General features: G+C 37.3%; 1 protein-coding gene across 35 annotated transcripts in view; it reads right to left on the reverse strand.

The window, feature by feature from the left end:
• DTNA (dystrobrevin alpha) overlaps positions 1 to 26,755 on the reverse strand; it is a 403,422-nt gene that overhangs the window by 253,627 nt on the left and 123,040 nt on the right. The gene's annotated exons all lie outside the window — the stretch shown is intronic.

The raw sequence follows: 26,755 nt of genomic DNA on the forward strand, positions 1-26,755 counted from the left end.
AATGTCAATGTGCCCAGGTTGAGAATCCCTGGTCTAGGCTGCATCTCCAGTTTTTCCTAGAACAAGGCCTGGAAACTGGTAGGTGATTGATAAGTACTTACTAAAAATATAAATAAATGTCAGGGAAAACTGTTCAAACAAATTTTTCCACACAAAGGAATAAACTTTTTGTTTTCACTGTGGGCACGAGTACCATATTTTCGTATACTTAAACATTAAGTCAACATAAAGGTTTAGGAATCAAGATGATGGTGGTGCAGTCTCCCCACCAAGAACATAGAAATGTAGGAACGAAGATGTCCTCTGAGAATTAAACTATCAATATAAATCAACACAACTGAGCCAAAGCTTGCAAAGTCCCCCTGAAGATAAAGAATGGCACCTGGGCAAGTCTCACTTGAGTGCCAGCGTAGAGTACCATCTAAAAACATGATTTATGGAGTTAGCCTGTCTGGATTCCAATCTCAGCTTCACCATTTTCCAGGCAGGTCAATTAGCTGAACATTGTGCCTCATTTTCCTCATCTATAACATGGGAATAACTATAGCACTTGTCATAGAGTTGCTATGAGGAGTCCATGAGATAATGTATTCAATGGCTTGGTAAATACAAAGCCTACTACCCAGTGAACCCTCAGTAAATATTAGCCATTATTTATACAAGACTGAACTATAAGTTCACTTGGGGAATTAGCAGATCTAAAGGAATAAAGTTTTAATGAGAACTACAGGGGGAGTCAGCATCAGAGGGATAAAAAAGCAAGAGTCAGAGAGGGAGTTGATATTTATTGCTCCTCTATCGTATGCCAGGCATTTTCGTGTGTTCTGTATCCATGATTTCCTGTAATTCCCAGGGACAATCCTTAACTAAAGAAGGCTAAGTGACTAATCAAAGGACAGATTGCAGTAAGAAGTGGTGTTGAGAAGCCTGGGACCGTCTGACAACAGGCAATCACTGCTCTTTCCACTCTATCAAGAGGAGCTGCCCAGTCAAAAATGGCAACAACCAATCCACATGGAGAAGATTCTGACAGCATATTTACCTTTGCTGTGGAAAGATATGCTTAGCTCAATGCTCTCAAGTAGTTGAATGGCTCAGCTAATTTCCTTTAAATGGATTTAATCTTATTAAACAACTCTCTGATTCTATTTCCCTTCTTACATCAACCTACAGGTAATGAATGGGCATTTAGCTCATGAGAGTATCCTTGTAGCACTTATATTTATTGTATAACATTTAATAAACTGCTTAGTTGGTTTATAAGTTGGTCTCTGTGAGCCTGGATCATAGCATCCCACCTCTGAGAGAGAACTGTGTCTGCACCTGTAAATAACAGGAGGTCCAGGCCCCCTGCAGCACTGTTGTTCAGAGGGAACACCACTGCCTGCTGGACTGAGGGCTCTGTGAAAGGAAACTCAGATCTACTCAAATCTTTGGTCTAAGAGTATCTGAGAGCCAAATGGAATGGCATTTTAATTAACCAATTTACCATATTTATACATGTAAGAAGTTCACCTCTTTGTATGGGGACTTCTTTTCCTTGCAAATCTAGGGTGGAAATATATTTTCCTGTAATTTTACCCTATATGGAGGAATATTTTTAGGCAACAGCAGTGGCTTTATACTTCTAAAGGATCTGATAAGAGCTGCTGAAGGGGGGCAATGAAATGCACTTAATTAAATCCTGGTTGCTGAAATTGTATGGAAGAATAAAGACAAATATCATATAATATTTACAGGTGAAATCTAAAAGAATGATATAAATGAACTTACTTACAAAACAGAAATAGACTCACAGACTTAGAAAACGTATGGTTACCAAAGGGGATAGTGGGGGGTTGGGGGAGATGAATTAGGAGTCTGGATTAACAGATACACACTGCTATATATAAAATAGATAAACAACAAGGACCTACTAGCACAGGGAAGTATACTCAATATCTTGTATTGATAATAACCTATAATGGAAAAGAATCTGAAAAAGAATACGTATGTGTGTGTGTGTGTGTATTTTATATATATATATATATATATATATATAAAAACAATCCCTTTGCTGTACACTTGAAACTAACACAACATTGTAAATCCACTATACTGCAGTTAAAAAAAGAATATGCCACCGATGGCAACAGTGACTGGCTGTGAGACAGACTTAGCTTGGGGCTGAAGATATGCCTATTTTCTTTGCTCTTGGCACAATATTTGGTCATAATTCCATCCATTTCCCTTCTCTTGGAACAAATTTAGGGGGAAATATCAGCAATTAAGTAAGCAGAGCATTGTGTAGAAAGGGTGACATTTCTTTCTTTAGAAGCTCCAGCTTTTTTGGAGGCTCCTAAATGGCCGGCAGGTGCCAACCATTTTCATCCCTCATTTCTAGACTGAATTCAGAAGATATGACCTGAAAGTTGGGATCAATGACAAAGTCTCCTGTTAAGTATCCACTGAACATCAACTTCTCCTATAACACTTAAAAACCATCATCAAGCAAATCACTAAACTCATTTTAATCACCACCAATCATCTGCATTTTAGCTGACAATTGCATATACTTAGGACATCACCATGACTTTGGATTCTGCAACTTGATGGTTTAAAAGCTATGGGTGAGGAAAGAGATGCTTTCAAATAAGATAAAACAAGAGAAATTTTGAAAGAGGTATGCTGTACAGAAGCGTTCCTCAAAATGTGGTCCATGGGTCCCTGGAGGGTGGTCACAGGATCAATGCTATTTTCATAATAATACAAACAAGAGCAAGAGCAATGGTGAGTCAAATTTTTAGCACCTCAGCAAGAATTGAGGGAGTTACATCACTGTAACTGTGCTAGTGGTTTTTAATTGCAATTAAAAAAAAAAAAAAGCATTTGCTTCACTTAAAGAAGTTCCTTGCTGGGCCACTAAAAACTGATTATTAATTTTATTAAATCTCAACCCTCAAATACACATATTTTTAAAATTTTGTGTGATGAAATGAGAGGTACACGTGAAGTACGTCTGCTGCACACCGAAGAGTATGTTTCTAACTGCTTGTGAGCTGAACTAGCTGCTTTTTTCATGGTAAACCATTTCAAGTGAAAGAAAGACTGACAGACAAACTATGGTTATGTAGCCTTGAGTATTTCACAAACATTTATTTAAAAAAAATGAACAAAACGAGCTGTCACTTCAAGTAAAACAAATGACAGTATTTGTTGCCAATGATAAAACTGGAGCTCTCAAGCAAAAATTTGAATTTTGGAAAGCGTACATCTGCTACCATGAGCATGACAGCTTCCCAGTACCTGAAAGATTTTTTGGGCGAGATGGATGGTGATATTAACAAAAGTGTAAAGTGAAATGTGTCAATATTTGGAATATCTGCATAACTCAGTAAACCGATATTCTCCAAATGACCAATGCATGCTGTTGTAAAATCATACAAAGGTAAAATATCTATACAAAGTACGAGGAGGATAATGAATTTTAATGTAATGGACTATGCAGTTCATTGATATGAACAATAAGTTTCTTATTGTTTCATGTGTTTCTTGATTTCTGATATTGCAACAATAGAGCTTCTACACTGGTTATGATGAGTACATTGCATTTCAACTATCTTAGAGTTTAAACAGGATTGTGTGGGCTGGTCAGGGCACCAGCCCTTTGTGGCATCGTAGCTGAATTCCAAGTAATTAACTTGCAGTGGACTCCTGGAACTCAGTGTTTGTAAAGAACTGTCTTCATTCAGATATTAGAATAGTTACCCCTGCTTTATCACAAATAAGGTACATTGGCTCAAAATGCTGATCTTCCTCATTCATCAAATATGGCACAGAGTCCACCTGTTCAGGCCTTGGAGTGAGACTACCTGGATATAAAGATTGGTTTTACTAATTACTAACTTAAGGAAATTTCCTATCCTCTTTCCTATCCTCTGTCTCAGTTTTATCAGCTGTAATTGAGTATAATAATAGCTCTATATGTAATAAAAATGATTACCTGGCATATAATATCACAAAAGGTATACTGACTTTTAATTTAGAAGATTATTGTTATTAATTGCAGATGGGATGGTTCTAAAGAAAAAACTCATTTAATTGATAAAAATGAAAGCATTCATATGCTTTAAATGGTGAGTTGAAAAACAACAGAAAAATCTTTCGTGAATTAAAATTAAGATTTCTCCATAAAAAAGTTTGTAGCAAAGGCTGAAATTCCCTGATTAAATATTTTGCTTCTAAAGCTCTTAGGATGAACAATTAGGGTAAGCTAAAGTTGGCATATTCTGCAGGAACAAAATTTCCTAGTAAAGCAATGAATGATTTTTGAAACAGCTGAGAAATCCCACTGATAGAAAGATTCTCCCTGACAGGGACAAGGGTTCAAGCTGAGTTCTGGCATTTTCTACAGAGGACTTTTCCAAAATAACACTAGGGAACTGTTAAATAAGGCACCATGCCCAGAGTTATGTGGAAATCTACAACAAAGCATAGCAACTTAGTTTGCAGCTATCATGCTAAACAGAGCCAAGAGATGCAATAGGAACCACTTGGCTGGCTCTCTAAATGATCCTCCCTTTAAATCATCATAACAAATGGGATGTAAGCTTCAGGGACTAGTAAAGAAAAGTGGACACAAAATGCCTTAAATGTACAAGCCATTTTTGTCTGTGCCGCCGCACGAGCAGAAAGGAAAAGCATAATGCCAAGTTATCTGCTTCTGATGCCAAGAGATGTATAAATTCTCATTGTGAAGTTTACATAAATTCTATTTTTTTAATTAAAAGCATAGTTGATTGAAAATGCTATCAGACCTACAAGATGCTGTTGATTAAATAAAGTTCATTATGATTATGCAAATAGTAAGCAAAAAAAAAAACAACGAAAAAAACCTTCAATTCTGTAAAATGTAGAATGAATAGATTCATCTAATTGTGATTAAAAGCAACGTAATGCAATGGTCAGAGTGGATGGATTTCAAACTAAAACGAATCAGATGTTAAAATAAATAAAATGTGCACAACTGTGAAACTCCCAATAGGAGCATAGCTGACGAAATGTGAACATAACCCAGCTGTCTGACTGCACTGGTGTAATAGGAAATCATGCCTGGGAGCTCTTCCAGGCACCGTCACTTGGTGATGACCAAGTTTGCACCTGGGAGTCTTAGGTACATGGCTCAGGTTAGGAGCATAAATTGACTCCTCTGGTAGCTCATCTTCCAGGTAGTAAAAGTCGCACATTAGTGTCCAATCTTGAAATCACATTATCCTCATCAAAAATTCTGTTGCTACTGTTTAACCTGATGAATCAAAAGAACTGGGTCTATGGATTATTTTCATGACAACTTCATTGCATTTATTTTAATCCGATTAGTCACTCTCGGCTTCTTAAAATGGTTTCCATTTTTTGTTTTCTGCCACATCCTTTCTTGCCAGTTAAATACATGGGGTCCACCTCCTTTCAAATACCAGCTCCAACACTTACTTGGAGTGAGTAACGTAACCTTCTGAATTTGTTTCCTCAATTGAAAAAAATGGGGATAATCATACCTCCTCATCGAGTTATTGTGAAGATTAAATAAAATTGCAATGATAAAAATAACTGTTAACCCTTATACAGTACATGGCCTTGCGTGAGTCGGGTTCTGCTGAATATGGCACATTAAGTCTTTTAGCCTTCACTCCAACCTCTAAGGTTGGTACTATTGTTATCCTCAAGCTACAGAAGCACAGAGAGCTTAAGAAACTTGCCAACAGTCACAGCTAGTAAGTGATAGAGTTGTGATTTGAACCCATCTGTGCTCTAAACCACCATGGTATAATGCACAGAAAACGTTTAGCAGAATTGCCTGGTAATAGATTGGGAGTTTGGGATTGCCATGTACACACTGCTATATTTGAAATAGATAACCAACAAGGACCTGCTGTAGAGCACAGGGAACTCTGCTCAATACTCTGTAATAACCTAAATGGGAAAAGAATTTGAAAAAGAATAAATATATGTATATGTATAACTGAATCACTTTGCTGTACACCTGAAACTAACACAACATCGTTCATCAACTATACGCCAATATAAAATAAAAAGTTAAAAAATAGTAAGCACTCAGTACATGTTAGCTATTATTATTGTTTCCATCACTTTAACTCGTAACATTCCTTCCTTCTCCGGCGCTGTGACTAGCTGTCTCCTCACCACTCCTACAACACTGGAGTCCTTCAGAACCTTATCCTTTCCATCATTCCATTCACTTTTCCAGGGTGTTTTCATCTACTTTCATAACTTCAATCACACTTATATGTTGATGATTCCAAAACCTTATCTCCTACTCTGACCTCCCTTCTGCCCTCCAAAGACATACATCTACCTTGTTTTTGCCTGGATTGACTTAGAAATCCCTAAAATTGATCATCTAACTGATCCACTCTCCAGTTCCATTCACGGAGCTACAATCTAACTAGTCTCCCAAGATAGATACTCTGGACTCAGCCTCCACTCCTTGCTTCTCTCTAAATCTAAGAGGTTACTAAATTCTACAAATCTTTATCTCAATACCAAATTTGTATCTCACTCATGTCTCTGGAAACTGGCATTACCTCAATGCTGGCTCCCAGGAGCTTCTCTGCTGCAAATAAAACAGATATTTCACTGGTTTCTTGGCTGCCACTTTCCTCTTACATTCTTTTAGTCACTATTGAATTCTTCATTTTCTTTTCTCTAACCCTCACATAACTCTGTAATGTATGATTACAACAGAGTAATAATATCATATGTGTCGTATGACTAGTCACGGAGGGAGCGGGGTTTCTAAAGCAGTGTGGAGAAGATGACTTCCGCTAAGGAGGCCAAGACCCCGAGGGACTATAGGTTTCCTGGATGGGCCGCCCAGACGTGAAATCACTTAAGAAGACGGCAGTTGCTGGAGCTGTGAAGTTCACTATGTATTGGCTTCTAAACTCTTTAACGTGTAGGTGGATGACAGCGATCAGTGGAGGAAGAGAGGGGTAAAGGCGACTTCATAGGCCCCAAGGGGAGGTCTTTATCCAAGCATCGTAGAGAAAGATCTGGAAACCACTTTAGGGAGGGAGGGAAATGCCAAGCACATCATCTAATTCTGTGGCACAGAGGGCAGGGTAGGATTAGCAGCTTCCCTGGCGAAACCATAAAATCAGAGGCCTGGCAGGTGCCTAGAAGGTCAGGACATGGAGAATTGCTTAGTGAAGAGACTGTTTAGGGTTGTGGGGAACAGCATTTAGTGCAAACTGGAAAGACTTAGGAGGAAAGTAGCTCAGGGTGTTGTGTCTGGTAATAGAAGTCAGGAGAGGAGAGGGACTTGGAGGGCTTTCCATATGGGGTTGTGGTTGACCAAAGGCAACAGGCATGAGTGGCTGGGAGGACTGGGGAGGCTGCAGGTTTTCAACGGTACTCGTCTCGGAAGCCCAGGACAATGGAACGTCTTAGGCTTCCCTAGTCTGATTTCACGAAGACCTGGATTCACTGTTTCTCTGAAGAAATCCTACCCCAGAAGAACAAGGAGCATGTTGAGTGACTTCCTAGGACCGATTCTAGAAACCCTCTGAGTTAGGACAGAAAGTATCACACTCATCAGGAATCTGAACAACGACAGCAATAAGATAAAAGAAAGGTACGATAGAGGAATAAAAATAAAACCAGTTCTGAAATTCCAAGTCCCAAACCTACTTACTGACTCTCAGTTCATGTACTTATGGAAACTCCATCAGGTCAGATGGACAGATATTATTCTTTGGTAAGTACTGCTTTAGTTGAGGGAGTTTCTGAGGCAATTTATAATAAGAAAATTTTTCAAGTGCCGGGGAAAATCTGAGTTATTTCTTAATCTAAATAATGTGGTAAGGTGTTTGTGTTTGTAGTTGAAACAGCTGTAATGAGAACTGAATTGTTTTTTATTAATTAGGAAACTAGAAGAGCTTGTGTCAACGTAGGGAAGAACTGTTTTATTGTTAAAATAATTTATATGATATGCCATTTCATAATTTAGTAAAACATTTGGTCACTAATAGAAAATATAAAATTATTTATGCAACTAAGAAGAAATGTACTAGATAAATGATCAACATTATTTAACATGAAGAAACAATACATTGTGAACATTATACATTTTAAATAATTGATAGATTAGAATTATGAATACAGTAGGTATAATGTGTCTCAACCAGTTTGAAAATATAAGTTTAGCAAGTGTGACAGTTTCAAGTATGAGAAAAAGGAAAAGTACGGAGCTTGGATGAAACTGAGGTAGCCAATATTTCACATAGCTTGTCTTTCTGCATTAGCTGTATCTTTAGGAAGTTTGAAGCTTTATAATTACTACAAATAAAATTGTTACCCAGGGAATATGCAATTTTGAAATGCCAGAAGGTCACCGGAAATTCTCTGATAAGCAGTTCTTTGAAAAGGCATCAAACCAGAGTTATCTGGATCAATGAAACAAAAAGTCTCAAGGAACATAATGCAATTTGAACATTGTATAAGTAGAGGCCAAGGGAAATGAGTCTTTCTCCATAAATGGATCACTAACCAGACGGCTAGTTTTCTTTATAAAGTTGCATGTCATGTCTAAAGATCCTTAGGGCACAAGAGGATCAAAATAAATCACTGTGTCGCATGAATATGCGACTCCTTTACCAAAACACTTAAAACCATCTCAGTAGAATTCGTTTGGCACAGAGCTCTTTTACTATTGTTTATTTTTTTAATTTTTTTAAAAAATTATTATATTGAAGTATAGTTGATTTACAATTCTATAAAAATTTACAATTTCTGCAGTACAGCAAAGTGACTCAGTTATATATATATACACATTCTTTTTCATATCTTTTCCATTACGGTTTATCATAGGATGCTGAACACAGTTAGTAGGACCTTGTTGTTTATCCATTCTATATGTAACAGTTTTCATGTGCCAGAGCTCTTTTATATCTTTTAACTTACTGTTTTATTAAAAATAAGATGGTTTACAGAAGATGATTAGCAGAGATGGAATGCATAAGAAGAATTCGATATGCCCCTTATTAAAACTAGAGAAATGACCAAAAGAGTGTTTTGTAGCTATTAACACTTGTAGAAAACTTGATTATTCTTAAAGATTAGAATTCATATTTTTAGAAATAGGACATAGACAGAAGATATACCAAGTAATTCCTAAAAGGAACTAATGTTAGAAGAAACACTAGTAGCAGCACTAGAAAGTCATTAATAATAAACAGAATGAAGAATTTTAAGGAAAATCTTTCATGTTGTGCCCCAGGCTGAGTATACATGCTGTGGGTGGAATTTTCAATAAGTACAGCTGCGCTGGTACAGGTTAGGTATGGCTTATTTCCTTCCCAGACACAGGAAGTCGAGGTGGGGCACCGTGCCTCAGTGACACAAAGGGCAAAGAACACGGCACAGGCAATTATAGAGACGATGGCACAGAGGCCCGAGAGCCATTTCATCTGTGGATATTGAAGAGGTCTTTTCAGATGCCACGCCTCTGTACGACCTCTGAGGCCATATTGGCATCTGTAGACCTAAATTTAATGTCTTGAATGGCTATGTGGGCATTGCTGGGAGGAGGCAACAAGGCATAAAAGTGCTTTAGAAACCGATAGGGCCCTGGAAAAAGTGGATTGAGAAGGAGCTGTGGGGAGCTGGGAGGAATAAGCTCTCCTGGGCTGAAGAGAGCAGTAGAGATTTCAGCAATGAGATAAGAGAAAGTAAACACAATTTGCACCAGGTTCAACTTGGTATGATTGTTGGTTCCCCAACTGTCACTTATTCCCACACAAACATTATTGGTCTCAAAAGGGTGAATTTGTTTGATTTGACTAGTAGAGTAAAAAAAAAGTTCAAGTCAGTTAAACCATCAGTTTTCTTGATATAGTAGGTATTTTGAATGAGCCAATAGGTTTTTTGACTGTCAGACTCATCTGTGCTTAGGGACTTCTGCCCAAGTAGCATTTAAGGGCAGTTTTTATTCCAGTAATGAACATGGGTTTATTTTGTTCTACCATTCTTGTCTGGTTCTTCTAGTGACAACAACATGCACTGTGATTTTGTGGGAAGGAGTGAGCCCAGCTGGTAATGTGACTCCAGGACAAAGTGAGGCCACATGGAGGGCAATTCCATTACTTTGGCACCATTAGCATGAACCTTTGACCACTGAGTTTATCAGCTACAGAAAAATGTTTCCATATTAATGGTGAGACATCCTTAATCAATAATTAATATCTGAATATAAACGCATCAGCTATGCCCACATGCAAGCCCCACAGAGTGTATCTGTGTAGCTTATTTAAAAAAGGATGCCAAGCAGAGCAGATACCAAAGTCTTACGAAAATTCAGCCACATTATAACCTCCTTATCACTAAGATCTATTTCTGTGTCTGGGGCGGAAATTGAATTGATCTGCCCTGATTTTCTCTCCATAAGGTCGTGTTGATTACTGCCTACAGTAAATGCCCTGCTGGTTGCTGGCAACCTGTTGACTGTCTCTTGTCAGGCATGAAAGCTGAGATAACCAGTTTGTAATTCCAAAAGCTATTTCTCCCTTTTTAAAAATTTTACAAAAGGAAGCTTTCTTTTTTTCCCACTACAGGCCACCTTCTGAAGGTTCCTAAAATATCTGAGATAGGTCCTTTTGAAAATAAATCTCTCTTTTCATGTAACATTTCCACTTCTGTTTCTCTCATGTTGTTTTAACAAAGGCTAATCCATTATATCCGTTTTTCATCTAATCCTTTATGGTAGAGCAGGCCAACCGAATGATTTCTTCTACATCTCGGTCACAAGATCCTACAGTACACTTTCTAAAGAGTTAGGGTTGTATACACGCTCGTTAGTTCTCTGTGTCTAAGGTAATGACAACATTATACAATGTTATACAATGTTATACAACATTATACAATGTCTGTTTAATGCTTTACAGATTCCAAATGGTTTAGGGGAACTTTATATAAAATGATTCTTCAGAAAAACAATAACTTCCAGACTAATCTTTCTAGTGTGCCTTTCTAGCTGCTCTCCTTGTGTCACTAGGCTGCTGGACAAACAACAGGGATTTCCTGTTCCTATCAGATCAAGCCTGGATTCCTAATCTTGGCATTCATGCCGGACCCCGACCCTATGCTTTTCCTTACGCAACCACTCTGTTCTTCTAATACTCCCCAAAGAAGGCCTTCTGCTTCAACCAGGTCGGCCTCTGAAGGTCACAAAACAGGCTGTAATCAGCCCTGTCTTTGTTCATTGTTTTCATCATTTCAGTTTTCCCCTTCTGCTGCCACTGCAAATACTTCCAGCACTTTCCAGCCCATATCATGGTCCATCATCTCCAAGGTATCATTTAATCTCCCCAGTCAATACCAATTTCTCCCTCCACTGAACTCTCAGATCCTTTATTTTCTGATTAGAGACTTTGTGTCATTTTGTAATTGCACATTTTATAATACTTTCTCTATTTATAGAGTCCTCTAACTATTTTATGTATAATTCTTCTCTCCCCAAGAAGACAGTAAGTTCCTTGAAGGAAAGGGCCACGTCATATATTTGTATTATTGTTCCCTGTTGCAACGAATGCTACACTTGGTGTATATAATTTAAAAGGTTTCCCCAACTGGAATTAATTTCTCTGTTCCCTACAGTACTTTCAGCCTGGATGTTGTTTATTCAGCTATTAAAACACTTATCACAGCTGTTTCCCACTGTATTTTGTGAGCTCTGGATGAGTTGCTGTCCCATCTAATGCGTCTTTTATCTTGCTAAGTACCTAAGAAAGCACTGTTAATAAAAAAAATTGAACAATAGTTACTAATTAAGTTTCTATGAAATTTCAACTTTGTTTGACACAGCAGCATTCCCTATTGCCCTCTTTTTGAGGAACCAACATTTCCACAGTTAAAAATGATTATCCTTGAAGAAATTATGTTGACATTTGGCATGTGAGAAGAAAATAACAGTTTGATGCTTTCCTAATTCATTTATTAAAAAATAACATTAAAGTCTAAATTTAAATTTAATTTAATCAGTTGTGTTGTCAGACCGGCATTTGCTAATAAAAAATGCAAAAATAGATATTGAACTAGTCAGTAGGTACTTTTTATAGAAATGTTCATATACCAATGTATTATGTTGTTCTCAGCATAAGATTGTGCATCAATGCTAATTTCTTGACTTCAATATCTTTACAAATTAGTATATCTGTAACTGCCAAGAGTAAAATGAAAATTAACTTTATTGTAACATTTAATGAAACCTCATGACATAACCAATTTTTCCTTCCTATTTTGATTTAAGTCCGACACTACATCCTTCTTTAGAGGGGGCAGAACTTTTGATGGACTCAGACAATCATGAGAAAACTTTTCACCAGCCCTTTGAGCAATTTTAATTAAAATTCAGTTCAAATCGATCTCTTAAGCTTAGCAAAAGCATCTGCCGTGTTGTCTCCACTTAAGAACTTGAGTTGAAAATATGAGCATTTTCCTATTATAAAAGCGCTGCGTCTGTGTAAAGTTAAAATAGCTTCTGAGGACAATTTTCAACACATTTGGAAGAATTATGGCTTTAAAAATGCAACTTTCAGAAAACAACATTGATCCCTCATTCACCGATGTGGCTGCATTTCTTGCTACACATAATGCCTTCTCTCTCAGCAGGTGCTTAGACCTTGAACCATTAGCTTATTCATAGTCTCTTTGCCCGGCCGATGGCCAGAATACAGAACACTTCTTGCCACATAACAGGTGCTCAAAAGTATTTCTTGAATAAATGAATGAATGAATCAAAGGATAGAAAAGCCTTGCCAAAGTCCCTTTATGTTCCTCTACTTGTACTAACTGTAGTTACTGCTTCTAGATTAGAACGTTCTCCTAATACAATGATGCTTTTGAGCTCCTATGACTACTTGGTGAAAACTGAATAGAGAAACAGAGGCTCTAGAAAGAGAAATTAAAACCCTTTGGGCAAACAAGAAAGGAAAAATTGTTGTAATATACACTTTTTTAAAGAAAAGCCACTTCCATCTGCCAGAATATTCTCTAAAAATCCAATTCTAAGGAATATACAGTATGAATGGAGTTCCCTTTGATTTGTTTCTGATTTTTATTGCAGCTCCTGCAGAGCCAAAATGAAAGTCCTGCAAAGTCTGTCTCCTCGATCTTATTTGAGGCTCAGATTCTGGTTCCCGAATTAGGTTTTTGTTCCCTATTTTGGTGAAGCCTGCATCTTTTGGTCCTTGACCCCACACTGGTAGGGTTTTCATGTTGTGTAGATCCAATGTATTACAAGTGAATGGTGCCCCTCAGAGTTCTAGCCTGTGGTGGTCCTGCCATGAGTCTGAACATTCAGCCACATTTTTCATCCCATGGTATTTTCTAAGAAGAAAAATCTTTCGTATTTCTAGAGAGTCTGAGGTTACTCCTGTCATATATCAAACTGGCATTTTGGATTCAACCAGTGTGGCTTACTGATAACAATTCAAGTTGTTCTTTTGATGGTAAGACACACTCGTTGATTACATGAGTTAGCTGCAACATTTGGAAGCCAGTTCTGATTTCTTTATTAAGAATGCAGTACCAGTTCCCACATAATTTAGTTCTTTCTAAAAATGTTTTCTGCTGAATATATCTTGCCATTATACATAATGATCTTTAAGAAATCTTGTTTCTAACCCTAGGTGATCATTTGTAGACGTGAAAGCAGGAAATTTTTCTGGACTAAAGGACAACATTGTATCTACTTATCTTCCCTTGATCAAGAAAAAACAGCATCTGAAATTTGCAATAAATAGCTGAAGTTTTTTTAATGGTATTTTCATGAAATAGTCCCCTGAGCAATTCAGTCACTTCAAATAGGTTTTTCTTTTAATCAAATCAAAAAAACAATATATAGGCCAAACACAACAGCAATGTGTATCTTGGTTTGTAGTAAGTGTGCTGTATTGCACACAAATGCCTGTTCTATGGGTTCCCTTGTTAAGTTTGTTCTGGAAATTTATCAGTTCCCCCTTTTTTTCTGAGTCTATACATTTTCCATTACCATGAACTTTTTCATATAAACAATTAAAATATTTTCAAGTCTATCCTATTTAAAAGTGATATATTTTTTTTAAAGTCCTTTAATTTGGCTTCCCTTTTGGCCAGCCACCCTCTTTGGAAGCTTGTCTCTTAACCCACTCTTCCTTTCCCAGTGAGGGGACCTCTTTCCAGCTGGAGACTTCCCTCTTGGGGCTGGGCAAAGCTGACTTAGGGATGGGATAATGCAGATGAAGCCGTCTTCCTTCCTTTTTGTATGATTCTCGCCTGTTTTGTTCCATTGTGTTGCTGAAGTTTCTTAAGTGGACCCCAGAGCTCTCCCAGAGCTGCTTTTGCCCATGGGTATCTGACTAATTGCTGTTCTTTGTGTGGGGGTGGAGGCTGCCATTTTGGTGACGTTACTCTGGCTAATTCTTCCTAAAGTCTCTTGAAGATGCTCTTCCTCTTCCCTAACCCAAATCACTACTGTTCATTGGGTTCTTTCTCATCCTTCTTTTCCTTTTAGTCTACCTCTCCTTGGGATAGGTCACACTTTTCATAGCTTTAGCCACTTATACACAAATGACTTTTAAATCAATATCTCTACACAAGACGTCCTCCCCCTATTTATCCAAGTGCCGAATGAACATCTTTACATGAATGTCCCACAAAAGTTTCCAACTCAAAATGTCCAAAGCCACTGTGTTCACCCTTCCCATACATAAACTTTTCCCACATTCCCTAACATCACGAATGACATTACCATCCATCCTGTTGCCAGAACCAGAACCTCAGAACCATCCTTGATCTCTCACTTTTCTCAGGGCCTCCTGTCCAATCTCTAAATTGTATTGATTCTGCTTAAGAAATATCATGTGGGTTGATCCTCCCTTTTCTTTCTCACTGCAATTATCGCTGCAACTTCCTTAGAACACCAGGCTCTAACGTTTCTTGCTTGGGATTTGTAGTGTGTTGCCTTTTTGCTGTTCTTTCGATTTGCGTTCTTTGTTCTCTAGCTTTTCTTACAGACTGTGGCAACAGTGGTGTTTCTAAAATTCAGGTTGACTAATCCATAGCCTGGTCTTAATTCTTGAGTGGTTTCTCATTGCCTCAGTATAAATTTTAACCTCTTTAACATAGTCTTAAAGACCTTTTATGATATTTCTCTCTCTGTGTCCAGTCTTAGTGTGTATCACTTATTACAATGCATTTTATGCTTTAGCAATATTACACCATTTTCAGTTATCTAAGAATTTCATAATTTCTTACCCCTTCAATACTTTTAAACTGATGTTTGCTCCTCCCAGAATATTATTTTGCATTCCTATTGTGCAATCCTCCCCGCAAACCTGCCTGTCAAACTTGGGAGCCATCTTTCAAGTTTCACATCATTTATCTTTCCCTCCATTAATCCTCTGTCCTCTCTGTTATGCCTTTTGGGGTTTATGTCATGGCATCTGTCACATAAAATCATGACAACTTGTTTGTGTACATGGCTTTCTCCTGCACTCTGTGAACTCCCTGAGGACAGAGATTGCATCCATAGATCTCCTACAGTAACTGGCACATGGTTGGTGACCAAAGCAGATGGTGAATGAATGAAAAATGGAATTAAAAGAGATACAGATTCTCTTCATTATCAAGGATCACTCATTTGACCAATGATTTTATGAACGTGAAAAATGCTAAGTCAAAACTGCAAGTAATTTTTTTTTAACGTTTCCACATAGCACTGATTTGAAATTCTCTCTTTATTTACAGCACAAAGCCCTTGAAAACATCGAACATACTATTTCCTAACAATGAACGGTTTGGTCTAAGCTTCTAAAAGTGACACAGGCAGAAAGGAATAATGAAAAATGATTGAGAAGCTCAGAGGATTGTAATGCTTGTCACAGAATTATGACTTATCTGCTCCAGCCTTTGAAGGGAGTGCTTCCATTTGCCTGCTCTGTGTGTAGAGAGCCATCCGATACTGTGTTTGCCTAAAACAGTGATTTATAGTCACCATTGACTTAAAATGCTTTACAGACCAATTTTTAATCCTTCTGTCCCTAGTTTTTCCTTATCAAAAACAATTTCATGATATTGCCTACAAATATTGTAAAGCAGGATGACCTCCGTAAAAGAAAGTAATTGAGGTGGGCAAATCATTATTGTAAGGGCCAAAGAATGCTGCCATGAACTTTTAAAAGGCCCTAAGATGTAAGAGAACAGAACTGGAATGGATGCTACTCTTGGTCCTTGAGTTCTCGGACAAAGCTGATCTCTCTAGGCTGTGCTTTCATCTTCTGTCAAACTAATAGATTGTACGAGTCACTAAATGATGTCTAAGCCTACTCCCAGCTCTCAAATTTGGTGACTCAATCCAGAGTTGAGCTTCTCTGGACCCAGTATAATATTAGAAAATTCGTTATCAAAGAGGGAGGGGAGTGTGCAGAGGAATAAGCATAACCTTGCTGCTTAACTATTCTGTCAACAGTCCTCTGATGCAAACTCCAAGAAAGTGAAAACTTATTGAAAATAAAACTAAGTAAAATACAATGGGACCTGACTTATAGCAATAAATATAGACTCTGGGCAAAACTGGAGTACAGATAAAAGGATATCATCAAGCTCTTTGGAAAAAATGTTTCAAATGCCCCTAAGAAATGTTACTGTTTATATTTATTCCATTATTCTCAACCGGCTTGTTCACCATCCCTGAGGATTTGAAATTTTACTTCCTATTTTTAACATGGAGTATTTCATTATTAAAAACATACAGGACAGCGCAGAGTCATATTAAATCAACAAATACTACTGTCTGCTTGATGATGAGAAACAGTGGAGCACTGATCTCTCACCTGAGTCAGAAATCACAGGTGGGGAAAGCACGAATGACACCCCAATGAGACAGATGAGCGTTATTATGAAACAAGAAGTAACTTGGGCAGTCGCAACAAAAAAGGAAATTGATAGATCATATGATTTTCCTTGTATAGTAAAGAAAGTTTACAAGTGTATCTTGAGAAATAAATGTTTTCCTGGCACAAATTCCTATGAGAATTGTATGGTATAGTCCCTTATTCTGAAGATATAAAGTAATACTTAGCACAATGTTACTGCAGTTGTTCAATATCATTCTTTCTTTATTTTCCCAAAGTGCCATGTCTTACGGTAAACTGGAACAGGACTCAAGGGCACAAAATGAAACGGTTCCTCAGTAATGACATTACATATGTACAGAGAGGGAAGAGAACAGTTAAGACAATGAGGCCTAGGTATATGATTCAACTTACTATAGCACCTGGAGAACATACCTTGGCATACTCTTACCTAACACAGTCAATTCAAGGTTAAATCTTTTGATAGTTGCTATAAGGGCAGATATTCTACATGGTTGACTGAAGAAAGATCTATATGTTTAAATAGCAGGTGAAAAGGCAGCAGGTTGATATTCTCATGGAAAAATTAAGAAGCCTGACATATTCTCACACAGAGATGGGTAACTCCAGTACACAAAGAGGTGGATAAACTCCTTCTCAAAAGAAAAAAAAGTTCCAGATCTGCTCTGTGATTTTATAAGTTCCTTAAAGCATGAAAGAAATGATTCGGGCTTAGACATTTTTATGGCTAGGTCTCACCATTATACTGCCTGAATCCATTAAAAAAACCCAAGAAACGCTTTCATCAAATATCTGAATATTTGAATAGAAAGACATACTTGAAGTGTCCTCCAGGGTGTTAAATACTTCAAGTAGATGAAGAAACTGACCTAGCAGGGTTATTGAGAATTATTCATTTGAATACTAGGGGATGTATATTTTATTTTTAGCATTGCTAATGTAAAGTCTTTCTTCCAGGCAGCAATTTGTAAAAGGCAGAACTACTTATTAAGGCCATTCCTGATTGTGACAGCAAAACCTTGTCATCATCGTGGCTCAGGCTGCCTATATTTCTGTAGGCTTGGGGACATGAAGGTGTCTCCAATTTACTGGAATACCAATCCAGTTATTTAGATATATAAAGTGAGGAGAACAGCTGTTTTGTTTTGTTTTTTTTTGCGGTACGCGGGCCTCTCACTGTTGTGGCCTCTCCCGTTGCGGAGCACAGGCTCCGGACGCGCAGGCTCAGCGGCCATGGCTCACGGGGCGCAGCCGCTCCGCGGCAATGTGGGATCTTCCTGGACCGGGGCACGAACCCGTGTCCCCTGCATCGGCAGGCAGACGCTCAACCACTGCGACACTAAGGAAGCCCTAGGAGAACAGCTTTTTAAATAAGATTTAAAATCGTAGTTGAATCTGTCAAAAGAGCGTAATATTTGGGTAGCCTCATCAGGGAGCGAGGAAGCTTTCTGGTTTCCCTAAACTGGCACCACAGCCACTCCAGATTCAAATCACAGGGATTTGGAATCATAGCCACTTCCAGATTAAGCACGTTATTATAATCCTCCCCCTTGCATTTCACTGTTTATTAAGCAGAACCATCTGGAAATAATCTTCCTCACTGAGTACCAGAATGTTACCTCTTTTGCTTTTCTCCTCTTTGATCTGTGTAATTCTATATCTTCTGACCTATTGACGTTGGATAAAATGGATTATGTGAGCCGTTGAAGAAATGGCCAGCAAAACTCGGAATTCTGAGTGTTCATGGGAGATGTCCACAAGAAGCCAAGAGGTCATGAAAAGATAGAAGAGGGACCCATCAGGACGAACACCTCTGTGCTGGTGACAGTGACAAACATTTCCCCCATCTCTCCTAGTGGGCATTCACAGTATTGCAGAAGGGCTAAAACTATGAGAAAACTATGAAGTGTAGTCTCTTTTTTGCATGTGCTCTGCATAGAATGTCCATTTTGAGAATATTCAGCTATATCAAATAGATTTCTAAAGAATGAAGCTACAAAACATATGGGAACCTCCACTCTTGTGGTCCATCTAACCTTGGCATTATGGAATCAGTTAAATCTTCTAATGTTTTATGAATAGACTGTTGCACTATCCCCTCTCTCGTCTGCCTCCCCTCCATTCTTATCTTCTTTAAAATCACTGTCTAGAGTGATTGATATATTTAAATTGCGTTTCTTGCCATTCTTACTACCTACACCTATGCTTCTTGAGCAAAAGAGATTTGTAATCAAAGGAAATTCTAAAGGATACCAGCAGCAACTTGGGAGGATGAGAAGTTATTGGATAAACATGGTGCATCTTCCTGGAAATTTGCAGAAAAATACTTTTATGATAATGAAACAAAGATTTATTATTGAGTAAAAGCAAATGCATGAGAATTCAAAGAACTTGATATACATGGCAGACCATTTCTAACTCTGGCTCCAGGTCATCTGCCTTGAGAGTATGCATTTATCGTTTTATTTGGCTTTGTTTACTTTTGGGGAGAGTAAATTTGTTGTGAAATTTTGTTGTGAAACAGTGAAAGAACACAGTATATTAAACCTGATTGCTCTTTTATGTTGTATTTTGAGAACATGTACCATCTTAAGAGCTAGGTGACTATATAGACCTTATAGTGCCAAGATTTAAATTTGTTTTACGGAAGTTACAGCTATGGCAAATTGATTTCTAAAGAATTAAAGTAAAAATATCTGAGAGCCCTCCAGTGGTCAAAATAATATATGCAAATACTCAGTTATTTACCCAATATTCCTCCCTCCAAAGAACTTAAAACATTTCAGTCTTCCTTTCATAAAAATGCTTGCTTTGATTACTTTCTGACATCACTATTATATCACATAAATTGTTTTTTAGCACTATGGGGAAACAGATGTTTATCCAAATCATTTAAATAAAAAAAAAACAACCACCAGAAAATAGCAGCCTAAACCACCCATTTATCAATGAGAGATTTTAAATAGCTGCTAAAATTTAAGCACGTGGTACAATCCCAAATCTTGTCCAGATATGAGTAATTTAATTCCTCCCATTGCAGCCATTGAGAGAAATGTGGCTGGGTATTAAAACCGCTCTATCGATAAAGAAAGGATCCAGTCAACATGAGCTGTGTCTGCTACTGTTTTCCCCTTAAGCACAGAGTGTCATTTTAATGTGTATATTCCTAGACTTATAAAAGCATTGTATGCGTGCGTGCATGCGTGCGTGTGTGTGTGTGTGTGTGTGTGTGTATGTGTTCCTCAATTGTAATTCTGATGGCTTGCATGAGAAATGTGTTGGCTTCTCTTTTAGCAAATGCATATCTAACTAAGCCAGGCACAGTACTTTCACGTGCTTCGTCTCTTGATTACCAGTAATGGTTTGGCAGAAAGCCTGGAATAACGTCTCTGCCTTGAAAATTGACAAGCTCTAACATTTACCCAAATGCTGCAACACTGATTGGTGAGGGGAGTTTTTGGTTCGTTTTAATTAAATTCCTATACTACTTTATCAGAAAGTAAAGCTTGTTTAAAAAACTCCCCCCAGGGCTTCCCTGGTGGCGCAGTGGTCGGGAGTCCGCCTGCCCATGCAGGGAACACGGGTTCGTGCCCCGGTCCGGGAAGATCCCGCATGCCGTGGAGCTGCTGGGCCCGTGAGCCATGGCCGCTGAGCCTGCGCGTCCGGAGCCTGTGCTCCGCAACGGGAGAGGCCACAACAGTGGGAGGCCCGCATACCGCAAAAAAAACCAAAACCAAAAACAAAAAAACTCCCCCCACATTTAGATTCATAAATTTGGTGTTCCATACAGGATTAGGATTTTTCTTTTGCAAATATGTAACTACGTATTTAATTATTATAGTCCTAAATCTTTATGGACCACCCTTCAAAGGCCTGTGCTTATTTATTTAAAAAGTTAGCAACATCAGGTTAAAATGCTAAGAAAAAATTTTATGTCCTATAATTTCATCTCTTACTCAGAATTTTTTTGCTTGTTTTCTAGTTTTAGACAGAAAGTAAATGCTCGTTTTCCCTTTTGTATATTAATGTATGCAGACTTACCATGTCAGTCAATGTCCCTACGTTAAAAAAAATTTAAAAAGTCAAATTCAGTTAGTATCTGTGAATGACTTTCAAGAAATTCAGCCTACTGCAAGAAATGTTATGGGTAATTCTCAGCACACTCTAGTGGAGTAAGTTATTGCCTAAGACAAAAGCACGCATTTCTGGAAGCTACACTGTGTATTTGAGGCCACTGGGGTGCCATATAGGAGACTGAAGCAATAATTTACCCTTGTGCAATGAAAAATACAATGTAACTTGCACACCAGGATCCTCTGCCTCATTGAGTTAAACACTTCCCTCATGTCATTTTAAAGGAGAGATTACAATACTGTAAATCTAAGTAACTTAGATTTATGTTCTGGTGTATGGCAAATGGTTACACAGCATATTTACAGCATTATAAATGTTTGGGTGCTAAGCAAGTTCAGAACGCAGATATAATTGACTTCATAATTTGGCAAATGAGGTAAAGGTAAGGTTCTGCTGTGTGGTTACTCACAGAGTTCCAAAGGAGCAGCCCTGCAGTGCTGAGAAAAAATCTTCAGCTTTTCTTTCAGTGGAATTACAGTTTTTGAAACTTATTATAACCCCAAGGAAAAATATAAACAAAAATCAGTCAGGAAAAACGTTTGCTAAGAATTTATGCTGTCTACACTTCTGATTGAATGATTTCTCTTTTTATGGAACAGAAAGAAGGTATAATAATTTTCTTTCTGAAAAATGTATTGATTTATCTCATACTCTTAAAATCGAGGGAGGAGATGCAATTAAATGAAAAGCAGAATAACATTACCAGGGTGGACAAGGTGATAAAAGGACACAGGCTACGTGTCACACCTAAACATCCTGATACTTGTAAGTGAACCAAATATCTAGGATTTTCTTTGAATAGAGCTGCTGGTGGTATAAAAGTTCACGGAACAATCGGTTCATTTTAAGTGGTCACAGCACTTAATTGAATATAACAAACATTCTAAAGCAAAAGATGGACATTTTGCTCTTGTTAGTCTATTACCCTTATCCTTGCACAGAAAAATTCCCATAGATAATAAATGTAGTAGAGCATCTTTTGAAACCCAACAGTTTCTTTTTCCTTTTTAAGCTTTAAACACTTTGAATTTAAAGGAGGTGAACAAAAAAAGTCAAGAAACAGATGTTGAAGTTGAAGTTTCCTTTCCACACGGTCTTCATAAAGATAACTGAGTATAATAAATTATTAATGTATGAACATATTCTAAAATGGAATAACAGTTTAGAGTTCTGAATAACATGGGTAAGATAAAGCAAATCCCTTTTGAGTTCTGGGTTCTGCTGAATACAGCTAGGCTCCTTATAAGTGGCTATATCACAAATGATATACCTGAATAGAGTTAAACAAATATTATTGGATGCACTATCAGTTTAAGATTTGATTTCTGCTGGTGTTTAAAAGCTATGTCATTTATAAAGCGAATACAAAGTACCCAAAGGTAAGGATATCTTTTAAAGTCTTTATAATTCTCAGGTTTATCTTCTCAAAGTATTATATAAGCTACCACACTATCACATTTTTAATTATTAATACAATGAACTAGGGGTGATTTATCCAGAATTTACCAAGTATATTAAAGTATGTGTTAAAAATGATATATTCATATATAAATAATGTTGATATATGTGTTTGTATATATTCAAATTATATATATGTGTATATATATATATACACACACACATATATATATATTCAAATTAGCTTGAGAAACACTCGGTTAAAGAAAATCAAGCATGTCTCTTTAGTGTAAAACTTTAAGAGCCCTTAATGCAAAGGTCACATAAATCTCCAAGAGAGCAATATGGTATACAGCATTTCCCAAATCCATCTGACCTAGGGTCCTCATCTGTTTTTCTTTTTCTTCCATATAGCATTTCCTAGAATTATCACTCCTGAGAACATAAATTGGATTGCCTGATTCAAATTAAAATCCAAAAAACCCTTAAAATTATTGGCTTAATAATTTTTTCAACTTTTAGGTGCCTCATTAATCTCTGAATTCCCCAGTTTTATCTTGTTAATGCTTAAAGCTAAATGCAAAGCAAAAAGTAGAGTAGCAGAGGGATACAAATGTTATTCAAAACTATGCATTTCTAATGTATAATACAGATCACCATTCCTCTGTGGCATTTTCCCTCATCCTAGTCCTTTTCTTTTGCCTCCTGGAAAAAGTGGGTGCTGGGGATTAGAATTACATTCAATTACTTTTTCTCCATTTCTCTGCTACACATGATCAGTTCTTAGAGATGGGAAAGTGCTAGCATTGCACACTGACTCTCTACATTCTATAGAAATTGCCCTATCAGAGGCTCTTTTTCCTTCCCAGAGCTCTCCATGGGCAGAACTCCCTGAGAGATTAAGTGTGAGGACAGGTAAAATGCTAGGACTTCAAAGCACCAGAGAAGCTGTGACAGGAAAGGTCGCAGACACTCCAGAAACGGTGAAGATTTAGAGACCCAAAAAACTCTCAGTAGGCCTCAAAGCCAAAGTATAAAAACTGACAAGAGACGTTAGCATCAGACCGCAGGTAGCTTGCCTACGTGTTACCAAGCATGGACCAAAAACTGTTCACTGGTATATAAGAGTTTAAATCTAGACCTTTTGGTCTACTGGGGGTTTAGGACTGCCTATCATCCATGAGTGTGGAATTCATTAGATCTCTTCATAAATATTCCAGCTTTTTCTCTGTTCTGGCAAGTGGTAGGACTGTATTACTTGCCCAGCTGAAGTTAGGTGTGACCACATGGCATGCTTTGGCCAAGGAAATGTGAGCATAAGGAACATGGGTCATTTCCTGGTAAAAGCAGCAAGGTGGAGTAGGGTCTTCAGCCAACCCCTGACGAATAATTTTCATGCGTGGGAAGGAAACCTTGGTTTTTATAAGCCACTGAGATTTAGAGGTTGTGTGTTACCTCAGGAAACCACGTATAGTATATCTGGAGCACCTCATATGTGTGCATCTTAGTTTTATCATATATAAAAGAAAATAACAACATATGTCTCTTACCCACAAAATAGTATGAAACACTGGATGCATTTTAGACGAGAATTGTTACGCTTACCTGAGGTGTTAAAAACATCTTTTGATGAGTAAATGTTTCTACAAATGTGTAGTAATGAACCATCTAAGACTAAAGATTCAATGCATGAGAAGATACATTTCATTCAAAATTAGCCTGCATCTTTTAATAAAATTAATAAAGGCATCTGTATTCTTGAACTATGATTAATTCAGTGAATTCATTTTTTCAGTACGCATAAATCTGTGTGCTACCACATTACATAGGAATGGGGGTACAAAAGTAAAACGAGACTAAAAAGGAAAAATAATAAAAATAACTCTATTGCTCTCTTTAAAGTACATGGAGCTTTACGAAGCTTTCATGACTCAGGGTGTCTCTGAGTCATCCTTATGCCATATATATTTTGCAAGAATGCAAAATCCAGCTTTATTTCTGCAAATAAATGCACTTTTATTTTATGTTAAGATACAACACAGTTTCCTATGCGATAAGGATACATTTTCTATTTAGCTTTTTTTTTTCTTTAGAATTTGTTTAGGTCTCTTTAAAATATTCTATAATAAAATATCTGCAAAATATGAGATTTTTAAGAATAAAAGCAATCCCCAAACTCTTAAAACTTAGCTTTCTGAGAGAAAAACACAAATTGTTGAGGAAAAGGCAAAGTGACTTTTTAACAAGTGGAGATTAGTGCAAATAAATTAAGAATATAAATGAGAGAATAATATAAAGCAATTTGTAAATCACACCCATTGTCTTAACACAACATACTCTGGTGTCAGTGTCCAGTGAAGGGGGCTAAGTAAATAATTTCATTGTCTAAGACAAGCACAGTTAAGGCACAAGGTAGGAGCTTGATAGGGATTTGTTAAATTAATAAGACAAATTAGCTCAGCTACTTGGAGGTTACAATTTAAAATCTGCCAGTTTTCGAGATCTAGTCTTAATTTCTTTCATTGATGAAGCAAAAAAAGTTCAATAATATTATATTTTCATATTTTGTGATGGAGAAATCTGGGTTCTCATCTAAATATTGACTTTGAACATTTGATTAGACTCAAACAAATTTTAAGATAAATTTTGACCCTGTCCGTATTAGGGTTTTTGTCTTTGTGGAGGTTAAAGAGCCCTATATAAGAAAAAATAGAAACCAAGTTTCTTATTTTTCTAAATCTCAGGAGTTGACATATTAAAGGCATACAATATAAGTGTGTGAAAAATTTATAAATGATCTGAGGAATATGAAATCGGTTAAACACCCTTAGAATTAATAAGCTATATTTTCTCTTCCTCTGACTCCTACCAACTATATTCAATTTATAATAAGTAAATGTAGTTTTGTTAACTTACCATAGCAAAATGATTAATACTGCACTTTAAGGCCTTAAAATTTTTAGGGAAAAATTTTAACCAACTTTAAGATTTGGGGTCACAATATCATATCACATAAACAAGCAACTTCTTTCCTTCTAGCACACACTGTGATCTGAAAATAACCCAGTGTTTTCTGATGGTTCAGATTCAGGCTGTATGCAATGAGATGATTTTAATTTAGTTGTGTCACATGACTTTTTCCATTTGTGCTATTCAGTATTCTGGGCTAGATTTGTTGAAACATGTCTGTTTTCCAACTCTATGACTTTCTTTTTGATTATGAACATACAACTAATTTATCGTACTTAACACGTCTATCATCTCTTTTGTCACCACAATCAAGGTATACAGTCTCATTTGGCAAAAATGAAAATAGATAACATCCCCTTACCAAAACAACAATAACCAAACAAACATTTTTAATTGAGTCTACTTGACATCAAGAACTATGAATGATCACTGTTCTAGACAAGGAGCCTAAGGTCAAAAGAATAATGATGTTTAGAAGGAAAAAGAATAAAGTAAGAAAGGAACTGTTGAGGGAAAACGTCCTCGAAATAGTCATTTGTTCATTCCTTAAACATGTATTGAATGGTTTCTATGTGTCGGTAACTGAGAATACAAACATGAGTAAGATACAGTGCCTGCCAGGACAGTGAAAGTGACTTATGAGATTAACCTTGAAGGAGAAGTAAGATTTGCCCACAAAGGAGGTAAACAATGAGCATTCTGGGCAAAAAACTCCAAGAAACTAGTAGGTAGACTAGTACAGACATATGATCATGTATGGAATATTCTGGAGGCAGCAATGATGTGTGATTAAAGTGCTGGTGATAACCAGTGAAGTAGCGGAGGTGATGTTAGAGAAACAGGTTGAGGCTTTCTGACATACCAAGACATACTAAGGAATGCATTTTGAAGGGAATGGTGAACACAAGAGATTTTTAAGTAGTGGGGGGAATCCATTCATGTCTAGGACTTTTAGAAGACGGGTGTATTGGTCCCAGCATGGGACATGTGCTGGGGATGGAGCCTAAAGGCAAGAGAACAACCGGGAGCCATACTATAACCAAGGGAGGTGATGAGCACCTGAAACAGAGCAGAGAGAAGGAAAAGGAAGGAATTTATTTACGATAATTTGTGAAATGTGGTGATGCTGGATATAGGTCAAGGGATAGCATGAAGAGTCAAGGTCAACAGCTGAGAGTGATGACAGTAGGGGTGGCTTGAGAGACTACAGAGATTACTAAGAAAAGGGGCCAGCTAAGGACAAACAAAAGGACCGTTAAGTACTGTTCACAGCTCAAAGCAGGTTGGAACACATGAATTTTTCCAATCAGAAATTTGCATTTGCAAAGTTCTCCACAAAAGCCTCA

Source organism: Globicephala melas, chromosome 13 (assembly GCF_963455315.2).
Source record: "Globicephala melas chromosome 13, mGloMel1.2, whole genome shotgun sequence".
NCBI lineage: Eukaryota > Metazoa > Chordata > Mammalia > Artiodactyla > Delphinidae > Globicephala > Globicephala melas.